The sequence below is a fragment of the Balaenoptera musculus genome, chromosome 4 (assembly GCF_009873245.2).
Source record: "Balaenoptera musculus isolate JJ_BM4_2016_0621 chromosome 4, mBalMus1.pri.v3, whole genome shotgun sequence".
Classification (NCBI taxonomy): domain Eukaryota; kingdom Metazoa; phylum Chordata; class Mammalia; order Artiodactyla; family Balaenopteridae; genus Balaenoptera; species Balaenoptera musculus.
This window is the reverse complement of record NC_045788.1, coordinates 2,391,244-2,418,684: the sequence shown is the minus strand read 5'-3', so window position 1 is coordinate 2,418,684 and position 27,441 is coordinate 2,391,244.

The following is a 27,441-nucleotide window of genomic DNA, read 5'->3' as shown; positions in this document are numbered from 1 at the left end:
CAGTGAGTGGGTGGTACAGAAAATAGAGACCACGTAGACTCCTGAGTGGAGTCAAAAGGGGGAACAATAGCAGAGGTTTCTAGTGCCTCTGATATTTTCAGTGCAAGCATCTGTGTTGAGGACATCTCAGAGTTGCACACCTGTTGGTCCTCCCAGGAATCCAGGTATTTGTCAGGGTAAGCAAACATGTGCTACAGAAGATTCTGGAAGCTTTGTTGCCTCCACCCATCAAGATCCCTGCAAAGTTTGCTCTTGGGTTGGGAGAAAGGAGGACTTTTGGCAGGAATTGCAAGATCGATTGGAATCCCAGAGATCCTGACCATTGGCTTCTGAAGCTGAAATGATTCTCTGATTCCTTATACCTGCAAAGAAGGAGGTTTTTCAACCTCTGCACTATCGACATTTTTGAGGGGGGTCATTCTTTTCTGTTGTAAGGGGTTGGGGGCTGCCCTGTGCATTGTGGGATATTCCACAACATCCTTGGCCTCTATCCCGAAGAAGCCAGTAGTAACCTTGCCCCAGGGTGACAACAGACAACATCTCCAATATTGCCAAATGTCTCCCGAACAAAATCGCATCTGGTTGAGAGCCACTGGAGTAGAGATGGATGACATTTTATAAAGTGAGGTGATATCTGAAAGCCGGAAATCCTATTTTTATTTGAGAAAACCTGTATCTACACATGGGTACACATTAAGTGTTGGAATGATGAGTGTTGTCTGTTTTATACTATATGTGTTTTGGTATTTTTCTAATTTTTGGACAATGGACATGTAATAGTTACATGAAAGAAAAACACAGATATTTTAAATTTTAATATTTGCACATATGAATACAAAATCTTGAAAGGATATAAAACAAAATGGTAATGATAGTTACTTCTTAGCATTAAGATTTTTCTTTTTTCTTGTTTTTGTTTACATTTTCTTAATTTCTTAGAGAGAACACATACTAATTTTGTAATCAGAAACGAAGTAAACAGAAATTATTTCAAAGGTAAATCCAGGATTTCAACTAACAGTTTGGTGCCTATAGATAATTAAACCCATTAAAATGCATGCTTCTAAATTTGGCTGTTCTAACGCTCGGACAAAGGTTTAATGACCTTCTTAGTGGAAAACAGATAGTAAGTCTTACAAATATTCCTCACTCACCTCATCACACCTCCATCCCAGCTGACGAATCACTTCTTCGTTTAATGTGAGAATGGAAACCCACCAGTGTCAGCAGTCTCAGTATTTCTCCCCTCAAAATCTGTGTTAATTTTTTTTTCCTTATCCTTTGCATTCTGTCAAGAATGATCTATGTGGGTTTTTTTTCCAAAATTCACAAAGAAGTTTTCCTCTTTTGCTTTTTCCTACCACAATTAAGGAGAGAATCCATGAAGGAAATAAGGGTGATGACTCTTCTCCCTTTAAGACAGTGGTTCACCACTGAGGTTCAAGATTCGGGATCCAGGATTGCCTGGGAGGGTCTGCGTGCTGGTCTCTTGTCTCGCGTTTTGTCAAGTAAAGAATCTGAGGATGGAAAGTGGGCGTGTGAAGCTTGATAAAACTTCTCCATCACACCCTGGTTTGAGTAACGGCACCCCCATCCCCATCCCGCCTCCCTGTAAGTCATGTGTCCTCCACCCCCTCCCCACAGCAGTGGTCACGTGGGTCCGGCAGCACCACCCACATCCCCTCTGCCTGGAATTTGAATCCTGAGTGGAGACACACAAGTACAGAAGGTAGTCAGGGTTGGGTTACCCGGCATGGGAGACCTCAGAAGCTGCCATGGTTCTTGAGGAATCATGGGCTGTACATACCTGACTAGTACCCTTCCCGACCCAGGCCAGCCCGAAAAGAAACTTCTCAAGTTCTGGTTTACCTTCTCCAGGTAGTGAGGGAAACCTCACTGGAAGCGTAGGCGTAGTTGCCCAGTAACAGAGTAAACTGTAGTTGTTTCTAGCCTTAGTAAGTGCTTACCAGGTGAAAACATGGGTGGCTGCACCTTTTAAATGGAAACTTTAACGTGAAAACGGAGACAGCAATCAAGTCATGGAAGGCTGAACACATGTCAGGGGTGCCAACGAGGAAGGAACAGACCCAACGAGATTTTCACTGAGTGAAATCCCCACCCCCATATACCATGACCACTATTAAATTAGAGGTGCAGACTTTGAAATAACACGGGCCAAGCTACAGGTACCGCCTTGAGGAAGAATGAATCAGAAAAAAATGAGAACAGAGTGGATGGGCACCAGCAATGATATTTTTTCTCTCTACCTAGAAGAGATGCCCAAACAGGAATATTCTGTCCAAGTTGACCCTGTAACTTCATTATGTAGGAGCAATTTTGAAGTAGAGCCAATTAACTAGATTTTGGAAAATCCATCAAATAGTAACAGATTATTTTGCCTTACTTCTAAAGATTAGGACTTCTATACTTCTAAAAGGAACACAGTAATCTTAAATTTCATTGTTTTGAATTTCATTGTTTTGAATCATTCCTAACATTTATACTGTTCCTATTGTGTATACTGCTTCCAATTCATACTGTAATATCTGGGCATAAGAGCAAAGATTAATTTCACCATTTTATGATAATAGGCTGAAACCCAGAGAGATGAAATGCCTTACCAACGCAAACTGGCTAAATGACCTGAAAAATCAGAATAAAAACTCAGATCTTCTGAGTTAGGTGTTCTTTCCACCATGGCAGTTATCAGTTATCATGCCAAGTTTAAATCATGACTCATCAAATTAGCATAGTTGAAGCAGCACTTCACTCAAAATACTCAGCCCTGGGTACAGTGTTCTGAGGAAATGCAGTTTGTGAAGAAATTACCACTACCCAGATCTCCTCCAGCTATTCACAGAACCATGTACTAATTCCACCATTGATTTAAAAGGGTTTCTTATGAGAGTTGAAAACAGTCTGTGAAGATTATGAATAATTGGAAAGTTATTTATATGGTCAGAGTATATGGGAAAGAAAGACACACTCATTTTAGAAACTACCAAAAGTAGGAATAAACGGACGCCATCTGCCAAGATGAAACCTGTGACTGGACATGGGACCATCATCATACGGTCACCCCCACCCATGGGAACTAGGAATTTTACCACTGAGGTCAGTGTTTTGAGCATCTGGCTATCAGTGTCTCCGTTAAGCGATAAAAACTTCAAGCAGGCCACCCAAGATGGGCCAGTGCCAGCTACCATCTCCACTTCCGAGAGCTGTGGTCCCCGCCCCCTCCTGACAGATGAGGCCAAGCTGCTGGGACATTCTGCAGGCAGGCCGGGGGTTGACATCAGTCTCTCTTCCTGTCTCTCTGGGTGTCACTTTTTATTTTATTTTATTTGCCATATTAAAAAAATTTATTGAAATAAAGTGGATTTCCAATGTTGTGTTAGTTTCAGGTGTACATATATATATATAAATGAATATATTCTTTTTTACATTCTCTTCCATTATATGTTATTACAGGATATTGAGTAGAGTTCCCTGTGCTATACAGTAGGTCCTTGTTGATTATCTATTTTATATACAATAGTGTGTATATTTTAATCCCAAACTCTTATTTTATCCATCCCCCCTTCCCCTTTGGTAACCATAGTTTGTTTTTTATGTCTGTGGGTCTGTTTCTATTTTGTAAATAAGTTCATTTGTATCATTTTTTTTTTAGATTTCACATAATAACAATAGCATATGATATTCGTCTTTCTCTGTCTTGCTTATTTCACTAGGGTGATAATCTCTAGGTCCATCCATGTTGCTGCAAATGGTATTGTTTCATTCTTTTTTTATGGCTGAGTAATATTCCATTGGATATATGTACCACATCTTCTTATCCATTTATCTGTCATTGGACATTTAGGTTGCTTCCATGTCTTGACTACTGTAAATAGTGCTGCTATGAAGACTGGGGTGCATGTATCTTTTCAAATTATCATTTTCTCTGGATATATGCCCAGGAGTGGGATTCCAGGATCATGTGGTAGCTCTATTCTTTGTTTTTTGAGGAACCCCCATACTGTTCTCCATAGTGGCTGCACCTATTTACAATCCCACCAACAGTGTAGGATTTTCTGACTGGAGTCAAAGAAGGGGAAGAGTTCCAACATCACACTTCTGAGTTGCAGTGTTTCACATTTTGGTTCCACCCTGCCTAGTTTAAAGTCTACTCAACCCAGGGGAAAATGAACCTAATTAGCCAATTGGACTTTTTAAAAAAAAGAAGAGAAGTTTTAGCTCTAAAACTTAAGATCATCTTCCTCAGCAGTCAAACATACTGGTGGGGTCACCAAGTATCCTGAGACTCAGGACTTTCAGTACCAAAACGGGGAGCGTCAGGGCCAACCAGGAGGCTGGTCACCCGAATATCTGGGTGTATTGATAGAATAGGGCTTAATCTCCCAAATGGCTGGGGAAGGTAGTCAGAATAAAGTCACATCGCCGTTACCAAACCTAAATATGATTTTGTTATATTTAGGTTTATATGTTGAGCCTTAAAGGGCTAGTGCTGGAGTGGCCTTCATTTTAATTCAATCTATAGCCTTAAAAAAAAAGAACAACAAAAATCTCCCTTTAAAATTAAAGTTCCTTAGAAAAATTTATATGAATTTTCAGAATCAAATCACATCAAAGGAATACTTAAATGCAAGAGGAAAATCTCTTTAAAGAGCGAACATTTGTGGAAAAGTTCACACAGTGGTTGAACATTCCTTTCACAGGTGAAGAAACAGAGGGCTTCAGAGGAGAACTGTGTAGAGTCATTCCACACTGTGGACTCAGGGTCACACTTAGCCTGTGCAGAGCACCTGACCTTCAGCCCAGATGATCCTCTTCAATACCTTATCTCCCTCTCTTCCTAGGCTGAAAATGATTAAATCATTGTGTGCTAGAAAGGGTATCTTTCCCAAATTTAATGCTAAATATTTGGAAAGCATGGGAGAGTTGTGAATCATCCTTTGCTGTCAACACCTCTCTTTTTTTTTTTTAAATGGTAGTATAGTTGATTTACAATGTTGTGTTACTTTCAGGCATACAGCAAAGTGACTCAGTTACACATATACCTATATTCTTTTTCAGATTCTTTTCCCATATAGGTTATCACAAGATATTGACTATAGTTCCCTGTGCTATACAGTAGGTCTTTATTGGTTATCTATTTTATTTATAGTAGTCTGTATCTATACACTAGTTAATCCAAACTCCTAATTTATCCCTCCCCCTCCCTTTCCCCTTTGGTAACCATACGTTTGTTGTCACTGTCTGTAAGTCTATTTCTGTTTTGTAAATAAGTTCATTTGTATCATCTCTTTAGTTTTGAGAAAAAACACAGAAGTTTGTTAACATGTATATGTCACATATACATGGAAGATGACCCAGGGGAAATGAGGGAGTCCAGTGCACCTTTGAGAGGGCATGGGAGCGGCCTGTGGAGCTCATATGTTAGTGAACTGCTGACCCCCAATCATCCGCGATGAGTCACAGACGTGGTAACAAACAGTTGACAATAGCGAGTGACGCTAGACCTCAGGGATTCTCAAGCTTCAGTGCATTGGAATCACTTCACTTGTTAAAAGGCAGACTGTTGGGCTCTCCCACCAAAGTTTCTGAGTGGTGGGTCTGGGGCAAGCCTGAGGATGTGCATTTTAAACAAACTCCTAGTTGCTGCTGCTGCTGGTGGTCTAGGGCCATCCTTTGAAAACTACTGCTGTCTCTGGGGTGCCACACACACACACACACACACACACACACACACGTGCACACACGGCAGAATTTTCATGTTAGTGGAGAGGTCAGGAGGTCAGGTATTCATTTAAAAAATATGGCAATACTTAATATGAAAAACTGCTAAAGTTTATAAATTCTAACAGAAAATTTTTCACACGTTCCCCCACCTGCCCAGTGTCAAGTCTCAGTTTTGTGGATAAAAAGATTTTAGAAATTGCCTTACTAAAAAAAATTCTGCTGTAGCAGGAAGAGAAGTATAGGAGAGCTCTTTTACTGACCTATTTGCAAATTGTGTTTTTATAGCCTTTGAGTGTAATACACCTTTAGAAAGAGCTCAGTAGGCTTACCTGTGAATCATTTACAACAACAGATACAGCTTTTAACCCATCATTAATATTCACAAGAGCTGTGGTTTTATGACTCAAGTAATTAACTAAACAATGTTTTACAAGCATTTTAAACAACTAGTTACACCGAGGGCCTTAATGTGTGCGGTGAGATCGTAAATTAACAGGTTTATTGGCACTGGGAAAATTATTACCTTGTCCTCGGGAGTCAGGAGCTTAAGATGAGCAAGTTTAGTCAAATCAGACCTGTAGTTGCTTTGAGTCTCTCAGCGTTCAAAATCTAGCTCCCAAGCTACTTATTGTTCTGAAACTGATTTCCATTCTTAGAGAGACATATTTCTGATCCTATCTTTTTCTAAAGAGGAGCATATAACGTTTCCTTCTACATTCTCTCAATTTTGAAGCTTATTTCAACACAATCTTTCCTCAAAACTAAATCCCCCATAATGCTTTTAAAGCTTCTTCCCAGCTACTCCTATTCATCCCACAGGGATTAGTTGAGAAGACACTTCCTCAGTGAAGACTTCAGTGATTTCCCTGCTATACTTGCCTATAGCACCATAAGCTCATTCTTTCAGACAAGTTTTTGTCAACTACAGTTGGCACTCACCACTGGCGCTTGCCATCTACCTCTACAAGGATTAAATCATGGGCTCTGCAGCTGCTGACCTTCAATACCCCCTGAAAGGAGTTCAGGGTGGAGAGCTGAAATGAGGCCCTCTGCGCTCTAGGAGAAACTGGTAGAACAGGTCTTCAGATAGTTAGATATTTTCAGGAGCCGATTTTATGAGCCCAATTCTTGTATCTCCTCATATCTAGAAAACCACTAAAATCCTTCATGGTGACGTCTGCTCCTCATGACTAGCAGAAACCTCCTCCAAAAAAATATGTGCTCGATTTCGGGTACTCTCCCTTCCCCCAAATCACATATATACTGACCTTCCCCCCTGCCTCTTTGGAGCAGTTTCTCAGAGCTATCTGAAATGCTGTCTCCCGGGCTGCAGTCCTCATTTTGCCCCAAATAAAACTTAACTCGCAGATCTCACGTTGTGCATTTTTTTTAAGTCGACAGTTAATAAGAGTAGAAACATAATTATTTGTTCAGATCAGTTCTGCTTTCAAAATGGAAGCTCCATGAAAGAAGGATTTATCAGGGAGCAAGAAATTTCCCTCTCCCCTTCCAGGGTCTTCTGGCTGGTCTAATAATTAAATTGACATGAGACAGATTAACAGGAGAAAATCAAACAAAAGTTTAATAGCATGCATATGTGGAAAAGACCCAGGAATAGTGAGTAACTCGCCAAAATGGCTGAAATTCTCACTTTAAATACCGTCTTTAGCTAAAGACAAAAGAGGATGTTGGGGGTAGGGGTTTGGGACTTCAAAGGGAGAGGAAGGCAATTCACATGGAAATGGCGAAGCAAAGGTTTGGTAAACAAATGTTTTCTGGGCCATGCCTCCAGGACACCCAGCCCATATTCGTTGCAGCCATCTCTGGTGGTAGCACTATTCTGGGAACAGGCCCTCTATCTAAATTCTTTTAGGCAGTTAAGGGGGGGCGGTAACAAGAAAAACTTCTTGAGTTTTCTGTTTCTTGAATATAATCAGCCTAGATTAATCCTCATGCCAAAGAGACACATTCTGAGGGAGGGGCAGGCTTTGCTCCCCCGCAGATTCATGTCCACGTTCCCCAGTACCTCATGCATTGCTCAGCCAGTAGAAGGGGATGTGGGATCCGTTCTCCAAGATGGCCCCATGGGTACCTGCCTGCCGGCATCCTCATCCTTGTCAGTCCTTGCTCACACGTAGCAGAGTTGATTTGTGTGACCGGTAGAATACTGCAGAGGTCATGGTATGCCACTTCTGAAATCAGGTAGTATGGCACTGCGATTGCTACCTTGGGCTCTCACTTGTTCTTTCTTCTCTGTGGAAAGCCAGCTGCCATGTTGTGAGAAGCCCTGTGAAGGGGCCCATGTGGCAAGAAGCTGAGGCCTGTCCACGCTGGAGAGAGCTTAGAGGAGAAGTCTCTAGGCTAAGCTGAATTTTGAGAAGACTGCAGGCCCACAGCTAACTGCGCCCTCTGGAGACACCCTGAGTCAGGACCACACATCTAAGGTGTCTTTATCCTGACCCCCAGAAGCTGTGTGGTAATAAATGCTTGTTGACTTAAGCTACTACATTTGGGGTAATTTAGTACGCAGCAATAGATACCTAATGCAGTGCTAAATAAATACGTGGTGACTAAATGAATGAAAGGTCTAGAAGTACTATGACTCATATGATAACGATCCATTACAATTAATTTGTCTCAACTTCTGTGACATTATTGTGTTTGTATAAGAACAAAGTCTGATACAGATAACTGAAGGCTTGGAGTTGTATAATTTGTGGGAATTAATTTTTATTATCTTTTAAAGATTTAACCAATTTAAATAGTTCATTCAGTATAGAATTTCTGATTAGCCCCTTAAAAATCTCAAATGCGCAATAATTAGCGAGGCCACTACTAGTCCCAAAATACCCAAAAATGTTGGTGCATTGTCAATAATAACCAAACAATATTATTATATATGAATTACACAGATCAAATTATTAAACACAAGCTCATCCTAAAGTGCAAAATTTTAGTCACAATAATTAGGCATTCAAAGTCTTAGGATTTAACAATTCATTACAAAATATTGACACGTCTTGCTTTCATAGAAATAAAATTCCTTATGATAGTTTCAGAATTTACAGTAAGTCCGCTACATACTAACCTTCCAGTTTCGAACTTTCAAAGATGCAAACGTGCGTTCCATCCACATCAGGCGTGAGCGACATTGCAGCTTACCCTCCGTCTCCTATTGCTGACGATCCTTCAGCTCTACCATCTCCCACCTCCTCTCCCTCCTCCAGTCAGTAACTCTTCCTGCCTGTTCCCTCGATGCCAGCCCCTGGATGCCAGCTGTTGTACTGCACTACGTACTTTGCAAGGTAGTGTGCTGTAAGATTAAAAATGTTTTCTTTATTTTTTGTTTGTTTTTTCTGTATTATTTGTGTGAAAAGTATTATAAACCTATTACAGTACAGTACGATATAGCTGACTGTGTTAGTAGGGTACCTAGGCTAACGTTGTTGGACTTACGAACACGTTGGACTTAGGAATGCGCTCTCAGAACGGAACTCTTTCGTGTGTAGGGGACTTCCTGTAGTTACTCTGACACCTAAAGTGACTAGATGTAACAGTCTTCCTTGTAAAGTTATAGTAGAACTTTACATAATTTCTAATATATTCCAATTTTGAGAAGCTATAGACATCCTCCACTGATGGAGTTAAATATATCCTGAGAGCTATAAAGTATTCACAAATATGTCAGGTAACTTCTCGCTCTAAATATACTGTAGTACTTTAACAGGCATCATATTAGATTTTTTAAAAACAACTTAAAAGTTGTTTATTTCTTACACATTCAATATCTCATAAATATGCATTCCTCAGTATGTTAGTCAATTAAATTGTACATTTTTACATAGTTGCAATACTAGCTCACCTTCCCTCGAATTCTTCAAATTTCACATGTCATCTGAAACATGGAAAAGGTCATGACATTCTTTTAGTTTCTTAAACTTTTCTTTTAAAGGTGATGTCATATCATATGTAGGCTGATAATCAGACTTGCAGCAGAACTGAGTGTTCTTTCTCCTTTTTCCCCTAGTATTTTCTACATAGGAGAAGTTGTTGTCAGTGTCGGGGGTGACAATTTGTTTAGCATATATTGTCAATTGGGCAGACTCTGAGAGACAGATTAGCAGGCAAAAAGTTTATCATTGAGCGCTCTTCAGATGAACACCTTTAGAAGGGAAAGAAGGGTGGAAAAGGCAGGACAGGAAAGGAAGGGAAGAGAAGAGAAAGGAAGAGAAGGAAAGATCCTGATGTAGTTTGAACGAGGCCTTAGCTGACCACACAGCAGGGTCCGGAACTGGAGTGGTCCTTCATAGTTGTTTGGAGTTGGAGCCAGAGAGGCTGGCCATCATACCCCTCTGTTGATCAGAGCTGGAGCGTTGGCTGCCCCAGGAAGGAGGTCTGTCCTTGGAGGAGGTGGGTCTCTTCAGCAAAGGCAGCTCAGGAAGAGGGCTGATAGCTGAGAGCACTCGTCTGAGAGCCCCCAGCCTCAACAGCAGATGGAAGAACCTTGCCAGCACAACTGGGAGCCCACTGCATCATCAATGATATACTCTCGTAAAGCTAGCTTTATCCTTCTTTGCATACTTTCTTAACGCTTTGATGTATTCAAGGTGATTAGGTATACTGAATTCTTATTCTTGCATCATTTTGTGGATAATGCTTGGTCATTACGCCAAATGAGTCCTAAGCAATTAAATTTCAAAAGGAATCTGGTCATGCTTTCTAAAGTATACATTCTACAGTCTACACCTTTTAAATAACATCAGTAACTTGTAAAGAAAAAGCACAGTTCACTGTCTCTAGTTGAAGTTTCAGTGATAGGACAGCATCATTTCCACTTCCCCATTGGGTATTTGGTAAGAGTTCAAATTTATGTTTGGTAAATGCATTTTAAATCAGTATTTTTACTCACTATACTCCAATAATTCACTGAAGCTCAAACTTCATTGTGTAGTCATTGGAAGCTATAAAAAAAAAAATGAGTGGTGTTGAGACTTTTGATCTATTGTTCACTAATCAGGTTTTAAAATGTGCAGAAAATCAAGAAAGAATTTCCTGTAAGATTTTTTCTTCATTTGTTTAGTTTTTTTAAGGATCTTTTGTTATAAGCTCTTATGTTTTCCACATACATTTTTGGCATGTTGTATGCCTGGACCTGCAGACTATTTCTGTCTAGATTTGGTTACGGAAGTTATTTACTATTGTGTGTGTATGATCATGTTATTCTACTGGAAAAAAAAAAAACCCAGATGTTCCCAAAATGAAATATTTATATTTTGAGGAAACCATAACTCTACCAATAATTTTTATCTGTTTTACATTATTTATGACAGATGTTGAGAATGATATACAGAAATATTTATAATTTTTACCTTATTCTAAGAGATTTCACTCATTGCATATGCTATGATTTTATTTACTTGGTTTTTCATTTTATACACTCAACTATTACAATATTTTGGTTTCATTGTTGATATTCTGAATTAATATTCTGACCTAAAATAATCAAATTTTTTACAGTTTCTGCCAACTGAAGAAAATTACCATTATTATGCTCCTGTAATTTTATTGGCATTTCTTTACTAGAAATTTAGCATGCAAAAACTGAGTTGGTCCATCCTAAAATTCATATGGAATCTCAAGGGACTTCAAGTAGTCAACAACAATCTTGAAAAAGAACAAAGTTGGAGGTCTCACACTTTCTGATTTTTTGTAACTTACTACAAAGCTACAGTAATCAAAATATGCAGTACTGGCATAAAGACAGACATAGAGACCAATGCAATAGAAATAAACCCTTGCATATATAGTCAAGTGATTTTTGACAAGTTTCAAGGTGGTTCAGTGGAGAAAGAACAGTCTTTTTAAGAAGTGGTGTTGGGAAAATTGAATATCTTCATGCAAAAAATAAATAAATAAAGTTGTACCCTTACCTTACACCATATACAAAAATTAACTCAAATTGGATCAAAAACATAAATGAAAGAGCTGAACCTGTAATATAAACCTGTTAGAAGAAAACATAGGGTAAAAGCTTCATGTCAATGATTCATGTCAATGATTTCTTACCTATGACACTAAAAGCGCAAGCAACAAAAGAAAAAATTGATAAATTGGATTACATCAAAATTAAAAACACCTGTGCCTCAAAGGACACAGTCAACAAAGTGAAAAGGCAACCCATGAAATGAGAGAAAATATTCACAAATCATATATCTGATAAGGGGTTAATATCCAGAACACATAAAGTACTCCTACAACTCAACTATAACAACAAAAAACAAAAAACCAGTTAAAACATAGACAAAGGACATAGACATTTCCCCAAAGAAATGGCCAATAAACACATGAAAAGATGCTCAACATCACTAATTATTAGAGAAATGCAAATCAAAATCACAACGACATACCACTTCACACCCATTCGGTTGGCTACTACAAAGAAAAACAAACAAAAAAACAGAAAATGACAAATATTGGCAAGGATATAGAGAAACTGGAACCCTGGTGTACTGTTGGTGAGAATGTAAAATGGTGCAGCAGCTGTGAAAACAGAATGAAGTTCCCTCCAAAAATTAAACATAGAGTGACCATGTGAATCAGCAATTCCACTTTTCCATATAGACCTAAAAGAATTGAAAGAAGGGTGTTAGAGAGATAAATGTACACCCATGTTCATAGCAGCATTATTCCCAATAGCCAAAAGGTAGAAGCAACCCAAGTGTCCATTGATGGGTAAATAGACAAATTAAATGTGGTATTTACGTACTATGGAGTATTATTTAGCCTTAAAAAGGAAGGAAATCGTGACACATACTACAACATGGATGGACCTTGAGGAATTATGCTAAGTGAAGTTATCTGATCACAAAAAGACAAATACTGTCTGATCCCTCTATATGAGTACCTAGAGCAGTCAAATTCATAGAGACAGAAAGTAGAATGATGGTTGTCAAGGCTGTAGGGGAGTAGGGAGTTACAACTGAACGAGTCCAGAGTTTCATTGTGCAAGATGAAAAGAATACTGGAGATGGAGCGAGGTGATGGTTGCATAACGATAGGAATATACTTAATCCCGTGAACTGTCCACTTAAAAATGGTTAAGATGGTAAATTTTATGTTATGTGTATAACAGCAACAACAAAATGAATCAGGCTTAACAGTAACACAGTATGCTTTTTACCTTTCTTGCTCTGTAGAATTAATAGACAGCTATTTTAAAATTCAAAGTTGAATATTAACATAATTTTTGATGGACACTTGGATTTCTCTATTTTACTAAGAGGTTGTGATAAATGGTGTTGCCAATATTTGAGTCGTTTTTAATCCCCAGAGAGTTTAGTATACAGAATTCTTAGAGGTAGATTTGTGTTTAATATGTTTCTGAATTTTTTTAACCTGTTCTGTCTTCTGGAAAATTAAAATTTCATGCTTGAAGTGGATAACAGTCAATGAGAGGGTTGTTTTTAACATCTGAACTACACTGTCATGTAGTTCTATAAGCAGACAGAATACTGATTTTAATGGGGTTTTTTTTTCGTGATCAGTTTTCCTTGAAATTCATCTATTGTGGTTGAGATCGAGTTAGAAAATAAATTCGTATCTACTCCATTAGAGATAAACTATAAGTTATTAGCTCTAAAGATAGAAATTCTGGAAATAACCTAATAGAAATCAGCTGTAAATTTTTTTTTTTTTTTTGCTTTCCAGCTATTTCCCCCGAATGTATTTAATAATACAAGTATTATTTATCATTCTCCTCTTTAATACCTTACCATTTCCTGTTTTCTGATTCTATATTCTGATTCTATTTAAAATTTTCTGTTTTACCTCAGGAAAAATAGTTTATCTTAGAATTTATAACACTTTAACCCTCTTAATTTTAACAGTGATTAATTTTTATACCAGTGGAATTTCCATGAAAAATTACTACAATATAATTAGCATAATTTTGTTTATATAGTGTTTACTTATAGCTTATTAAAGGTAAAAGTATTAAGTTGTTACATGATGTTTCATGACACAGTTAAGGTCCCTGTAAACTTTATTTTGGTACTACTCAACAATTCCCTTCAGGTATATATATAAACTGCAGAGTGTATAAATAGCAATCTGAGATGTTGAATTTAGCCAAGGCACTAATAGCAACACTGAAGAACAGCAAGCAGCTCCTTATTTAGTGGCACAGGTTCCTTGAGATTTTTAGAGCAATGAGGGTTTTTTTATTTTCCATTTTTTATTGTGATAAGATACACATAAAATTTACCATCTTAACCACTTTTAAGTGTACAGGTCAGTGGTATTATATACATTCATAAAGTTGTGCAACCGTCACCACCATCCGTCTCCAGAGCTCCTTTCATCCCTGTAAAACTGAAATGCTATGGCCGTTAAACATTACCTCCCCATTCCCTTTTCCTCCGGTCCCTGGTAACCACTGTTCCACTTTCTGTCTCTATGATTTCAACAACGTGTTTTAATTGTTAAGCTTGTTCCTACTTTGTGCATTTTCATATGTTCAGTATGAAGGTTTCCAAAAATTGTAACCCTTGTAGAGTTAAGCACTCTATTTCCATCAACCAGAAAACTGGCAAAATATACCTACTTGGCTAGAAGAAGTTAACTGCCATCTGTCAGAAGTTTTCAAAAAGATGATATAAAATTGCTTGATTATAATGAACACTTTTCAAAATCATAAAGATATTAATGACATCAAAGGTGCCCAGTTAGATGTGGCACTATGTTCAGTCAGAACCTGAGCAAACGACGGTGTCACCCTTGCAAAGAAGCTGGGAGACTAAGTAGTGCAAATGCATTCTTGAAAAGATGTCCATGCAGAGGTAAAACCTATGTTTGTATTATAAAATTGGAAATCTTTTCTTTCTGTAGCTAAGTTGAAAATACCTGAGGTTCAGAACTCACAGTGATGTCAAGCTTTATAATAAACACTTAAAAATGTTCACAACAGGAATAAAGATGCAGACATAGAGAATGGACTTGAGGACACGGGAGGGGGGAAAGGTAAGCTGGGACGAAGTGAGACAGTAGCATTGACATATACACACTACCAAATGTAAAATAGATAGCTAGTGTGAAGCAGCCTCATAGCAGAGGGAGATCAGCTCGGTGCTTTGTGACCACCTAGAGGGGTGGGATAGGGAGGGAGACACAAGAGGGAGGGGATATGGAGATATATGTATACGAATAGCTGATTCACTTTGTTATAAAGCAGAAACTAACACGACATTGTAAAGTGATTATACTCCAATAAAAATGGTAGAAAAATTTTTTAAAAATAAAAATGCTAAAAAAAATGTTCATAAAAGTTTCCTATGCTTTTGAGTGAAACAATTTATCTTTAAAGCTTTTCAAAGTATGGTATGTTATACAAGCGTATGTACATGCATATTTTTTATACCTATATAATAATAATGTTTAAATATTAATGTTAAAGTTGTTATTGATAATTTTAAAACCCAGCTTAAGAAATACCTCAAGACTCTTATAAAGTTCTTATTTACCATATAGAGGTTATGTGCAAATACATGCAAATGTACAGAGAAACCAGTGTGTTGATCTTAAAGGAAAAAAAAGCAAAAAGAAAGAGTGAAACAATAAATTAAAAAATATTTTAAAATTTGGAGCTAAAATGATGATCTTGGTGGCAGAGAATCCTAAGAATCCCTTTATTTTTTTCTTGTATCATAAAACCTCATAAACACCAATCTGACAGTCAGCATATAATTATATCCCTAGTACTTGGCACATAGGAGCTGTTTCTTAATATTTATCATATGCACTCTAAATGGAAGGTACTGTAATACATCTGTATTTCCTCCCTTCACAATTCCCACTCTTGTAATTTTAAGAAAAAAATCTATAATTTACTCCCCTTCATATCCTCTGGTCTTTTCTGCCATTAGTGACTCCAGAACTTCTGAAAATTTTTGGAATTTTAAAATTCTGTAATAGGTGTCCACATTTTTTCATCCGTTCTTTGATGATTGCCTTCAGCTTCTTGCCACCAAAAACCAGCACAGAGATAACCATCCTTTTAGGTTTCCTTGATTATAAATTTCCTATCTTTTGCTTATTTTTTAAGCTGAATTCCCTGTCTTTTTCTTATTGATTTAAAGGAGCTCTTTGTATATTCCGGATATTGATGGCTTCATGATTTTTGTCAGTCTGTCAACTGGCTGTTGCCTTTGTCCATAGTCATTGAACAGAGGTTGTAAATTTTGATATAACCAAATTAATCTCTTTTTGCCCTTATGAGTCATAATTTTAGGGTTTCAATTATTGAGTTATTTTCCTTAATTCTACTTCAAGTCACAAAACCCATGCCCCAGGTTATTTTCTGTAAATTTAAAAGTTTTAACTTTCATGGTTAGGTTTTCAATATATTGAGAGTCTGTCTTGATAAGATTAGCTAACTACACATTTTTATTTTTCTCCATGAAAAGACAGTGTTTTCTGCACTATACTGGGTTTTTTTTTAATATTTGTTTTTTATTTCATTTTAATAATAAAGTTTTCTTATACACATAAGTTTTTTTTTCTGAAGCTCCTATTTTGTTCTATTGGTCAATTTCTCTGTTCTTGAACCAATACTACACTGTTTTTATAATCTTGGCCTTATAATCTTAATATGCAGTAGGACAAGTTTACTTTCTCCTTCAAAGTTAACTTAACTATTCATGTGCCTTATTCTTTTGTTTACATTTTAGTTTATTGAGTTCTTCAAAGAAAAATCCAAGAAATTTTTATGTGGATTGCAGTTGATTCATATTATTTTATTATTTATTTGTTTATTAATTTATTCAATCTCATTTTTAAATGCATTTCAAAGTTTTTACAGACATCAGAACATTTTCACCAATAAGCACTTCAACATGCATATTGTTAATCAGAATTCAAGATTTATTTAAGGTTATTTATATTTTTTAAGGTAAAATGTACATAGTACAGTGAAATACAAGTCAACTTTTCTATGAGCATTGCAAATGCATAAACCTAACCTGTGCAGCCCTGGACCCCCATCAAAATGATCTTGAAAATTCTGAACACACACAAAAAATTGTAATTGTGTAGGTAATGGATATTACCTTGACTTATTGTGGTGACCATTTCACAATATATATAAATATTGAATGGTTACGTTGTATACCTGAAACTAATACAATGTTATATGTCAAATATATCTCAATTAAAAAAGATGGTGGCTACCTGAGCTGTTTTTGGTTTTGGCTATTATGAATAAGACTACCATGGATTCAAATTATTTTAAATTGACATTATTATAATATGAAATTATTCAACCCAGTAGCATGGAATATATTCCCATTTAAGATAATTTTCTGTCTTTTATTAGTTTTTAAATTTTTTCTCCTTAGACTATTTGTATATTCTTTGTTATTTCTGGATATTTTATAATTTTTGTTCCTATCAGGACTGGTTTTTTATTTTTATTTGTAACTTCCATTTGGTTATCTATAGGATAGACAGATTTTTCTAAGATGATCTTGTATCCACCAATTTTACTAAACTCTATCATTATGTATGGTAGTTTAAAAATTCGATTTGGGTTTCCAGCTGCATCATCACTATCATCTCTAAATAATGACAGTATTATCTCTAACTCTCCAATTCTTAGACTGCTTAGTTTTAATTCACAGCATGGGTGGGGACTTAAGCAGCAGTGATGAGAATGGCCATCCTTGTCCTGTTGTCCATCATAGGAGAATGTATTTGAGATTTGTCCATGAACTTACATTTCCTCTAATTTTTTTTGCTTGTTTTATAAACATTACTGAGTAGATGAGAGTTTGGGGTTTACTACTCATAAATAGATGTTGAACTTTATCAAATACCTTTTTCTAAATACTCTGAGACAGTTTCTAAATCTTCAAAGTTTTCTCTCTTAATCTGTTAATGTGGAGAATCACACTGATACTCTGAGGGTGAACCATTCTCTTATTCCCAGGATAAATCCTACTTGATCATGATTAATTACTTTTAATCATGATTAATTACACTCTTTGATTTATTTAGTTTACATTTTATTTAGAATTTTTTGATTCTCATATTTACAGAATGAATGAAATGGCTTTGTTTCTGTTCCAATTTTGACTTTTTATGCTTTTAAAAGAATTGATTTATCTGTCTAGCTTTTCATTATCATTTAATATTTTATTTATTAGCACATATTTATTGAATGAATGAAATGGCTTTGTTTCTGTTCCAATTTTGACTTTTTATGCTTTTAAAAGAATTGATTTATCTGTCTAGCTTTTCATTAGCATTTAATATTTTATTTATTAGCACATAATTTTTTACAAATTCCCTCTTGCCATCTAAAACATTTTTATCTGTGGTTATTTCTATTTCATTTATTTTCATATGCTCCAGTTTTATTGACCACTTTTGCCATGTCTCATTAATCTTTTAAAAGAACCACATTTTAATTTTAATATTTTCTATTGATTAAAAAATATTATTCTGTTGTTTTCTTATCTTTATTATTTCTTTCAATCATGTTTCTTTGGATTTCCATTGTTGCTATTTTTCTAACTTCTTGAGTTGAAGTTTTAGCTTGTGGCTTTTAACTTCTTTTATTTCCTGGTCAATGTATTTAAAGCTATAAATATCTCTCTGTGTTGCTTTAGCTGTGTCAAATAAATTTGGACATGGGATTTTTATTGCCATTTGATGTGAAGCATTTTGTTATTCCTCTTTTAGTCCAAGGGTTATTTCGCAACATATAATTTAGTTTCTACACATACAGGAATTTTTAAAATCTTGCCTTTTATTATTAACTTCTAATTTTACTGCATTATGAGAATATAGTCAATATGATGGTAAGTCTGTGGAATTTATTGAAATTACCCTTGTGGCCTAATGTGCAGTCAATTTTTGCAAGCATTTCTCATGTGCTCCAAAAGAATGTGTTTTCCTTGCTTTTTGTTTTTTAAATTCAGGGTTCTATATACATTTAATACCTTGAATATTAATTGAATTGCTCTGATTTTTCATGTATCTTTTGTCTGTTTGAGTTCTAAGTTTCTGACATTAATGTATAAATATCCTCAACTACAGTTATTGAAAAACATATTTTCTCTCTAAATTTCTGCAGATACTCTGAAGCTGTTTTGTTTTTGCAAGTATAGGTTTATGGTTGCTAAAATTCTTGTTCTGTTATGGCTTTTACTAGTACATAATATTTCCTTTTTATCTCTCATTCTATATTTTGCCTTAATTAAATTTTGCCAAATGTGAAGATTTCTATTCTAGCCTTCCCTTGGTTAATATTTCTTATGCCTTTTTTCATCCTTTTATTTTTAGTCTTTCTGATCTTTTATTTTCAGTGTGACTTTTGTAAACAACATGCTGTAAGATCTTATGTTTTAACAAATCCCTGGCTGACTTGTCTTGTTTCCAATGTCTTTTGTCTTGTTTTATTTGCACGTTACACACGTTTTTACAGATGCTTTCGACAAAAGTGTTGGTCTGGTGTTAGCTACTCTGTCATATCTGGAAAAAAAAGAAGTGCATTTTTTAATTTTAACAAATCTCATTTGTTTCAACTAAATGAGATTAAGGCCATTTTTGAAGGAAACAGTACACTTTTCAAATAAGAGTCTTGGTAGCCTTTTGACACAGGAAGGATAATGCAGTAGTTAATTCAGAACTCTTTAAATGTAAATGAATACAATTCACCAGTCAATCTTATCTTCCATGTGGTTTTTAAACTCAGAATCTTCTGTACTTAATACAAATATCAGATACTGTTTTTGAAAATTTACATTATAAAGACAACTTTAAAATCTATCACATTCCCCAAACTGATTCACTCTGCACAAAGGCATTGCATACATGTCATAAATGACCTTCCTGGACACAATTATAAGCGGTCATCTTGCCCATAATTCAAAGACAGGTCCAAGAATTTCAAGACTCATTTTTACAAATTGTCCATGTCTCTACCATTATGACCAAAGCTGATAAATCAATTTCCATGAAAACATTTAAGTAGAACTCTGGTGAATATGGCTTTCTAAATTTTGTCTCCTATAAACTAATGTTGATAGGCCCAGGGCAGTCAGTGTATGCCAGTTGTGTAAAGTGACTTTAAAAATCTTCTCATAAAAGCTTTTGTCTTTAAAAATGCATTTAATCCTTTTAAAAATACCTTCTTGAACACACAGAATTGCTAAAAAAGCATACTGAGAAAACATGGTAAATATAGATAGTTTATCCTCAGGTCTGTGCCCACACTGTCTTGGGCTCAACTCCCCAGGAATATGGTGAGGGCGTAGGGAGAGGCTGGTAAAGGACAGTAAAAGAAACTGCCATAATCCCAGCCAATTTTTGCAGAAACCCACGAATAAACGTCTTGCAGTGATAACATGAGATAGAATAGGTGGGACAAACACATATTTGAGACTGCATGATTTATCCGCCCGGGCTGCAACCAAGATGTGGGAGAAGCAAAAAGTACAGCTGGCATCCAGAGCTTCTCTGCACACAGGCCCAGTTTAACCACTTTTATGCAAACCCCCAAACCCACCCCTTATAATCACGCCCTTTGTCTGCTGCATAAACCGCTCCCAGTCTCTTCTCTAATCTTTGCCCCAAGATGGAGCTGACAAGACTAATTGTTGTCCGTGCTTGGTTCACATTTCATGTTATTTATATAAAGCTTTTCTCATTTTAGTATCATGACAGGCGGAAGGTGCCCTTTTCCTGAATTGGGCTTGAGGTGATTTACTGAGGTGACTGGTGTGTGCAAGTTCAGTTTTCCTCTGGGACCTTGGCTCTACTTGGTTGAATTCCTAAGAATACTCGCAGTCATAATGATCTTTTTAAATATCTTACCTTAAATCCTACAGATATGTTTATTTATACACACACATAAAAGTCTAATACTAACAATGTACAAGAGTTAATATATTTTCCAAAATAATGTTATTCTTTTCCTAGAACAATAAAATCTGATATAATTAAATTCTCTTCTTTCTGCCATCTCCCATCATAGATAGGTAATTCCTTTATTCTTTTTGATTAAAATGGATAAAGTACAGAATAAACATCAGTTGCTGAGGTTAAAGAATGAGTTTATATATATATATTGTTATTTCACTCAGGCATTACTATGAATAAAGTCATCCCATCAGGTGGTTTGCACATTAAAGTAAGTGTTTTTTCTTTATACCTCTGGTAGAAATGAACCCTAGTCCTAAGCATTTTTCATAAAACTATGAAGATTGTCATTTAGCAGAATGCCAATTTGACCAACTTACTGACACTATTTGAACAGAAATGTGCAGCTACAGCGGGATTACTATGTTCAAAGTTAAAGGCAAAGAAAAAAATAGTTAAAGGCAATATGGAGTGTTTTATTCCTCAAATTCAGAAAATATGCATCACTAAAATTATCAGTATCTAAAAAATGATTATTACAATTTACTAAGTTCATTCACAAATATTATACCATTTATACAAAGATCAGAAGACAGGTTAAAGGAATTAAAGCTCTTGATAAGCCCAGAAGAGAGGGTGCAGTTGCAGCCTAACAGAAGCTTCCAAATTGAGGGGAATATCCAAAGGGGATTATCACCATAAAATGACAAACATATGAAAATTCATGTAATTTATGTTTTCTTTAAGGAATTATTTTTCAAGAATATGGCCTACTAAAATGTGTGGCTGAGATGAGCTAAAAATCCGTGATTAAAACCCTCTTTTCTCAGTTCTGTTTTAATGAAGGATTAGATTAAGGACACGTAACCCAAAGTCCCTGTTCTGAGGGTTTTACATGAGGGCATTGGGGTCCCTGACCCCCCTGAAATTATGTGCACAGTCCATGCAAAGAGGAAATGTTTCTGTGGAGAGGACACCTAGCTAGCGTCACATTCTCAAAAGGGTCCACACATGATCCCTCCTCTCCCTGCAAAGTTACCAACTAGTGGATAAAATGCTTTCACAGAGCTCTTGTTAACAGCACCAAGATGAAGACGTGTATATATTTCTTCTTTTAATGCTGAATACAATGACAGAAAATCATTCTGTAAATGGATATGAAGGGCAAAAAGAATAAGTTGTAAACGAAGAAGGTCCCCCATTTAAAAATCATTTATACCTAGATAAATTGCCACTTTTATATAATTGTGACCTGGCAAGTTTCCCAGATAAAATTGTGATGATATATAATCCGGAAGATCATCAAATTTTTACTCAGACAGAGGTCAGACACTCTCATCTTCTTGAAGATTATTTCAGTTTTAAATCATCAGGCAAGAGAAAATCCCAATTTTGATAATGTGAACCTAAAGATTTGGACTTGCAAACACAGTTGAACTTAATAACATTTAAAACTAAACTTTCTTTATCTTGCCAAAGCATTCTCAAGAACACTTAGTCTACAAATAATAAATGCTGGAGAGGGTGTGGAGAAAAGGGAACCCTCCTACACTGTTGGTGGGAATGTAAATTGTTGTAGCCACTATGGAGAACAGTATGGAGTTCCTTAAAAAACTAAAAATAGAGCTACCATATGATCCAGCAATCCCACTTCTGGGCATATACTCGGACAAAACTATAATTCCAAAAGATACATGCACCCCTATGTTCATTGCAGCACCATTTACAATAGCCCAGACATCAAAGCAATATATATATTATATATATATATATATATAATGAAATTTTACTCAGCCATAAAAAGAATGAAATAATGTCATTTGTAGCAACACGGATGGACCTAGAGATTATCATCCTAAGTGAAGTAAACCAGACAAAGAAAGACAAATATCATATGATATCACTTATATGTGAATCTAAAAAAAAAAAGATACAAATGAACTTATTTACAAAACAGAAATAGACCCACAGACATAGAAAACAAACTTATGGTTACCCAAGAGAAAGGGGGGAGGGATAAATTAGGAGTTTGGGATTAACATATACACACTGCTATACATAAAATAGATAACTAACAAGGACCTACTGTATAGCACAGGGAACTCTACTCAATATTTTGTAATAACCTATAAGGGAAAAATATCTGAAAAAGATAGATATATATGTATGTATAACTGAATCACCTGGCTATACACCTGAAACTAACACAATATTGTAAATCAACTATACTTCAATTAAAAAAAAAGAACACTTCTGATGTTGTTGTACCAGTAATGTTGAAAGTTAAGACTCACAGTTAGATTTAATTATTAGAAAAACTAAAGCTATTGCTGTTACTGCTTAGTTTTTATGTTACGTATTTTCCTTACAGATAAGTGGGCCATAAACTAAATAGGTGAGTCACTTACCCAAGTCTGTTTATGACCTCTTTCAAATCCAGAAAACACTGCTGTCAATTTATTTTTTGCAGGAATCCTAAGTCAACAAGTCTTTTGCCTATTGAGTAATCCTTGGCAGGTGTGGAGCAGTAAATCATGTTTATTTTATTATTGCAAGTTACCAGAAGCTATAAGGTTATCTAAAACTTTTTATAACCTCTCTCAGTAATTTTCCATTCACAGGTCTCTCATCCAATAATTCTGATAAAATTTTAGAGTTGGGCCTTTGCTGGTAATAATCAGTAAAATATATGGTCCTCCCCTTCACCATACCCTCACCACCCTCCATGCCCACACTTCCCCCACCCACTCTACTTTTCATGTTCAAAACTCTTCTATATTTGCTCTTAAAAGACAATTTGGCTGGTTGTAAAAACGCTGGGCTTGCACATGCTTTTCATGGGTGCCGTATTTTGTAGTTGTTAGGCCACCGTGCTCAGGTATTAAACATTGCTGTGAAAAGGAAAGATCTGATGCTTAGTTTTCTTCCTGTTTGAAAGGAATTGATCTTATCTTGCTGCCCAAAGGATTCTTTCTTTATTTTGTAACTTTAATAATTTTAATAGTATATATCTTAACATTACTTGTCCTGGGTTAATTTTATCTGTATTATAGTGTTCCTTTTTAACATATACAAGTTTTTTTTTTAATATCAGGAAAGTTTAATTGAATTATACTTTTTCATATTCTTCTTCAGAAATTCCACTTAATGAGTATGTTTTGCTTCCTTTGCTGTCTTCTCCAGCTATCTTTTTCTTTCTTTTTTCTAATTTTTCTGTTTCTTTTATTACTTTTGTGTCATTTTATTGGCTTGTTCCTCTTCCATCCTCTATGTTCTCTGTTTTCCATAGTGCCTTTTTCTGTCGTACTCCTTGTCTTGATTCAGAATGATTTCACCTCTCTTTTCCTGTATCTTCCCTGAGTTTCACCAGCTACTGTTCCACCATATCCTGTTGTCCAGGCCCAGTTTCCCTGACCCCTCTGACTGTTTTCTGGTCTTCATTCCTGGGCTCGCCTCATTAACAATTCTTTAGTGTCATGTTGGAATATTGGTACCATTTTCATATGTAGGGAATTTTGCTGCTTCTTGTCTTCATTTTCTAACAGCTCATTGGTATGGATGGTGTGCTTATGTTTTCTTTTCTTTTTTTTTTTTTTACTGTTCTGATCGTTGCCTCTTTTAAAAATAAACTTTACTTTTTAAAACAGTTTTAGATTTGCAGAAAACTTGTGAAGATAGTAGAGAGAGTTCCTATATAACCACAGACTCAGTTTCCCATATTATTATTATTATTATATATATATTTTTAAATTTATTTATTTATGGCTGTGTTGTGTCTTCATTTCTGTGTGAGGGCTTTTTCTAGTTGCGGCAATTGGGGACCACTCTTCATCGCGGCGCGCGGGCCTCTCACCATCACGGCCTCTCTTGTTGTGGAGCACAGGCTCCAGACGCACAGGCTCAGCAATTGTGGCTCACGGGCCTAGTCGCTCCACGGCATGTGGGATCTTCCCAGACCAGGGCTCGAACCCATGTCCCCTGCATTGGCAGGCAGATTCTCAACCACTGCACCACCAGGGAAGCCCAGTTTCCCATATTATTAACATATTACATTAGTGTGGTACATTTGTCACGATTAATGAACCAATATTGAAACACTATTATTAACTAAGGTCCGTATATTATTCAGATTTCTTTATGTTTTTTTTTTTCTTTATGTTTTATCTAGTGTCCTTTTTCTGTAACCAGGACAGCATATTACATTTAGTTGCCATTCTCCTTAGTCTCCCCTTGGCTGTGACAGTTTCTCAGACTTTTCTTATGTTTGTTGACCTTGATGGCTTTGAGTACTGGTCAGATATTTTGTAGACAAATTGGAATTTGTCTGATATTTTTCTCATGATTAGACTTGGGCTATGGGTGTGGTAGAGGAAGACCAAAGAGGTAAAATTTCGCTTCCATCACATCACATCAAGGGTATGTACTATCAACATGACTTATCAGTGTTGGTGTTGGCCTTGATCACCTGGCTACGGTACTGTTTTCAAGTTTCCCCACTGTCAAGTTACTCTTTACCCCCCTTTTCCATACTGTACTCTTTGGAAGGAAGTCATTATGTGCAGCTCACCTTAAGGAGTGGGGACTTATGCTCCATCTCCTTGACAGCAGAGTAGCTACACAAATTATTTGGAATTTTTCTGCGTGGGAGATTTGTCTCCTCACCCCCATTTATTTATTTCTTCAACCATCTACTTATATCAGTGTTGACTCATGGTTATTTATTTTATAGTTTAAGTTTTACTTCAATAGTACTTTATTTTACTGCTCAAACTGTTCTACTTTTGGCCATTGACAGCTCTTTCATTTGACTGCTGTGCCCCTTTGGCATATCCCTATCATTGCAGGTTATTTATTTACTTATCTGCGTGTTCTTACTTTCTGGCATTATAAGATACTCCAGGTTCATCTTGGGGATCTTCTGCCCCACCTCTGAGAATCTACCATTTCTCCAAGGAGCTATGGGTCCTTTTATTGGAAAAAGCTGTTAGAAATCAAGACCTAAAAAAATGAAAAACAAAACAAAACAAAACAAAATAAAATAAAATAAAACAAAAGAAAGAAATCAAGACCTTGGCACCAAGTGTGCTTGTTCCTGCTGGAGCATTGATGCTTCTAGCCCTTCTCGAATGACAGAACAAGGAAATATACGTGTGGGTACTAAGCTGGGCATACACATATCTATAACTATTTCTATGGGTGACCATTGTATCTATGTTGAGTTAACACGAATTTTTACTGATGTCTCCAATTCCAACCCATTACCTCATAGGTCATTCTAGCCTCTTCCTCTTGCTGATCCATAGCTGCCCACTCCAGCAGTGAGAAGTCTGGCTCCCATGATCTGCCATCCATTGACTTAATTGTTTAATTCCAGTGTGCATGTGTAGCAGTACCAGAATTGTTCATCTGCACCCCCATTGTTGATAAACAACTCTATCAGCTAGAGTACAGTGATTACAGACAATTTTTTTTAAGTTACGCAGGCCAGTAACTTTTCCCCCACTCCCTTCCTTAAATGATTCTTTCATATATTTTTAATACAGTTAGATTATTGTCACATTCTGCATTCCATCCTAAGAGAGTTTTTAAAAATTTGCGTACACTAAAGTTCACTCTTGATGATGTAAAGTTCTCTGGATTTTGACAAATACATAGTGTCACGTATCTACCATAACAGTATCACACAGAATAGTTTCACTGCCCTAAAAAATTCCCTATGCTTGACTTATTTAACCCTTCCCCCTTTTTCTTGAACTGCTGGCAATGGCTGATATTTTTACTATTGCTATAGTTTTGTCTTTTGCAAAATGTCATATAATTGGAAGCATGGAATATGTAGTCTTGTCAGACTGACTTTTTTACTTAGCAATATGTTTTTAAGATTCATCCATGTCTTTCTTTGACTTGATTACACATTTTCTTTTTATTGCTGAATAATATTTCATTGTGTGAACGTGCCATGATTTTTTATCCATTGTAGTTATGGTTGCTTCTACTTTTGGTGATTGTGAAAATAGCTGACACATTCATGTGCAGATTTTGTGGGAACATATGTTTCCAAATCAACGAGATTGTTAGATTATATGGTAAGAGTATGTTTAACTTGTAAGAAACTGCCAAACTGTTTTCCAAAGTAGCTGTACAGTTCTCCTTTCCCGGTAGCAATGAATGAGAATTCCTGTTGCTCCATATTCTCAACAGCAATTGCTCTTGTCAAGTTTTTAAATTTTTTAATTTTAATTTTAGCATTCATAACTATTCTGATAGTTATGTAGTAGTACCTTGTTGCTTAAGTTTGCAATTCCCTGATTATAAAGGATTTGAGCATCTTTTCATTGATACATACTTAATTCCTGTCTGTATATCTTCTTTGATGAGGTGTCCATTCAGATCTTTTGACCTTTTTAAAAGTGGGTAATTTGTTTCCTTATTATTGAGTTTTTAGAAATCTTAGGTATTTTGGATACAAGTCCTTTATCAGATACATATTTTGCAAATATTTTCTCCAAGTTTGTGGGAGTGTCTTTCACAGAGCAGAATAAAGTCCAATTTCTGGATTATGCTTTTGGTGTTTTATATAAAAAATCATTAGCAAACTCAAGGTTGTCCGAATTTTCTCCTATGTTTTCTCTGTTTTGTAGTTTTGCATTTTACCTTTAGGTTTATGATTCATTTTGAAGTAATTTTTGTGAAAGATATAAGATCTAAGTTCTTTTTTTGCATAAAGACATTATTGTTTGTTGAAAAGTCTATCCTTTCTCTGTTTAATAGCCTTTGCTCCTT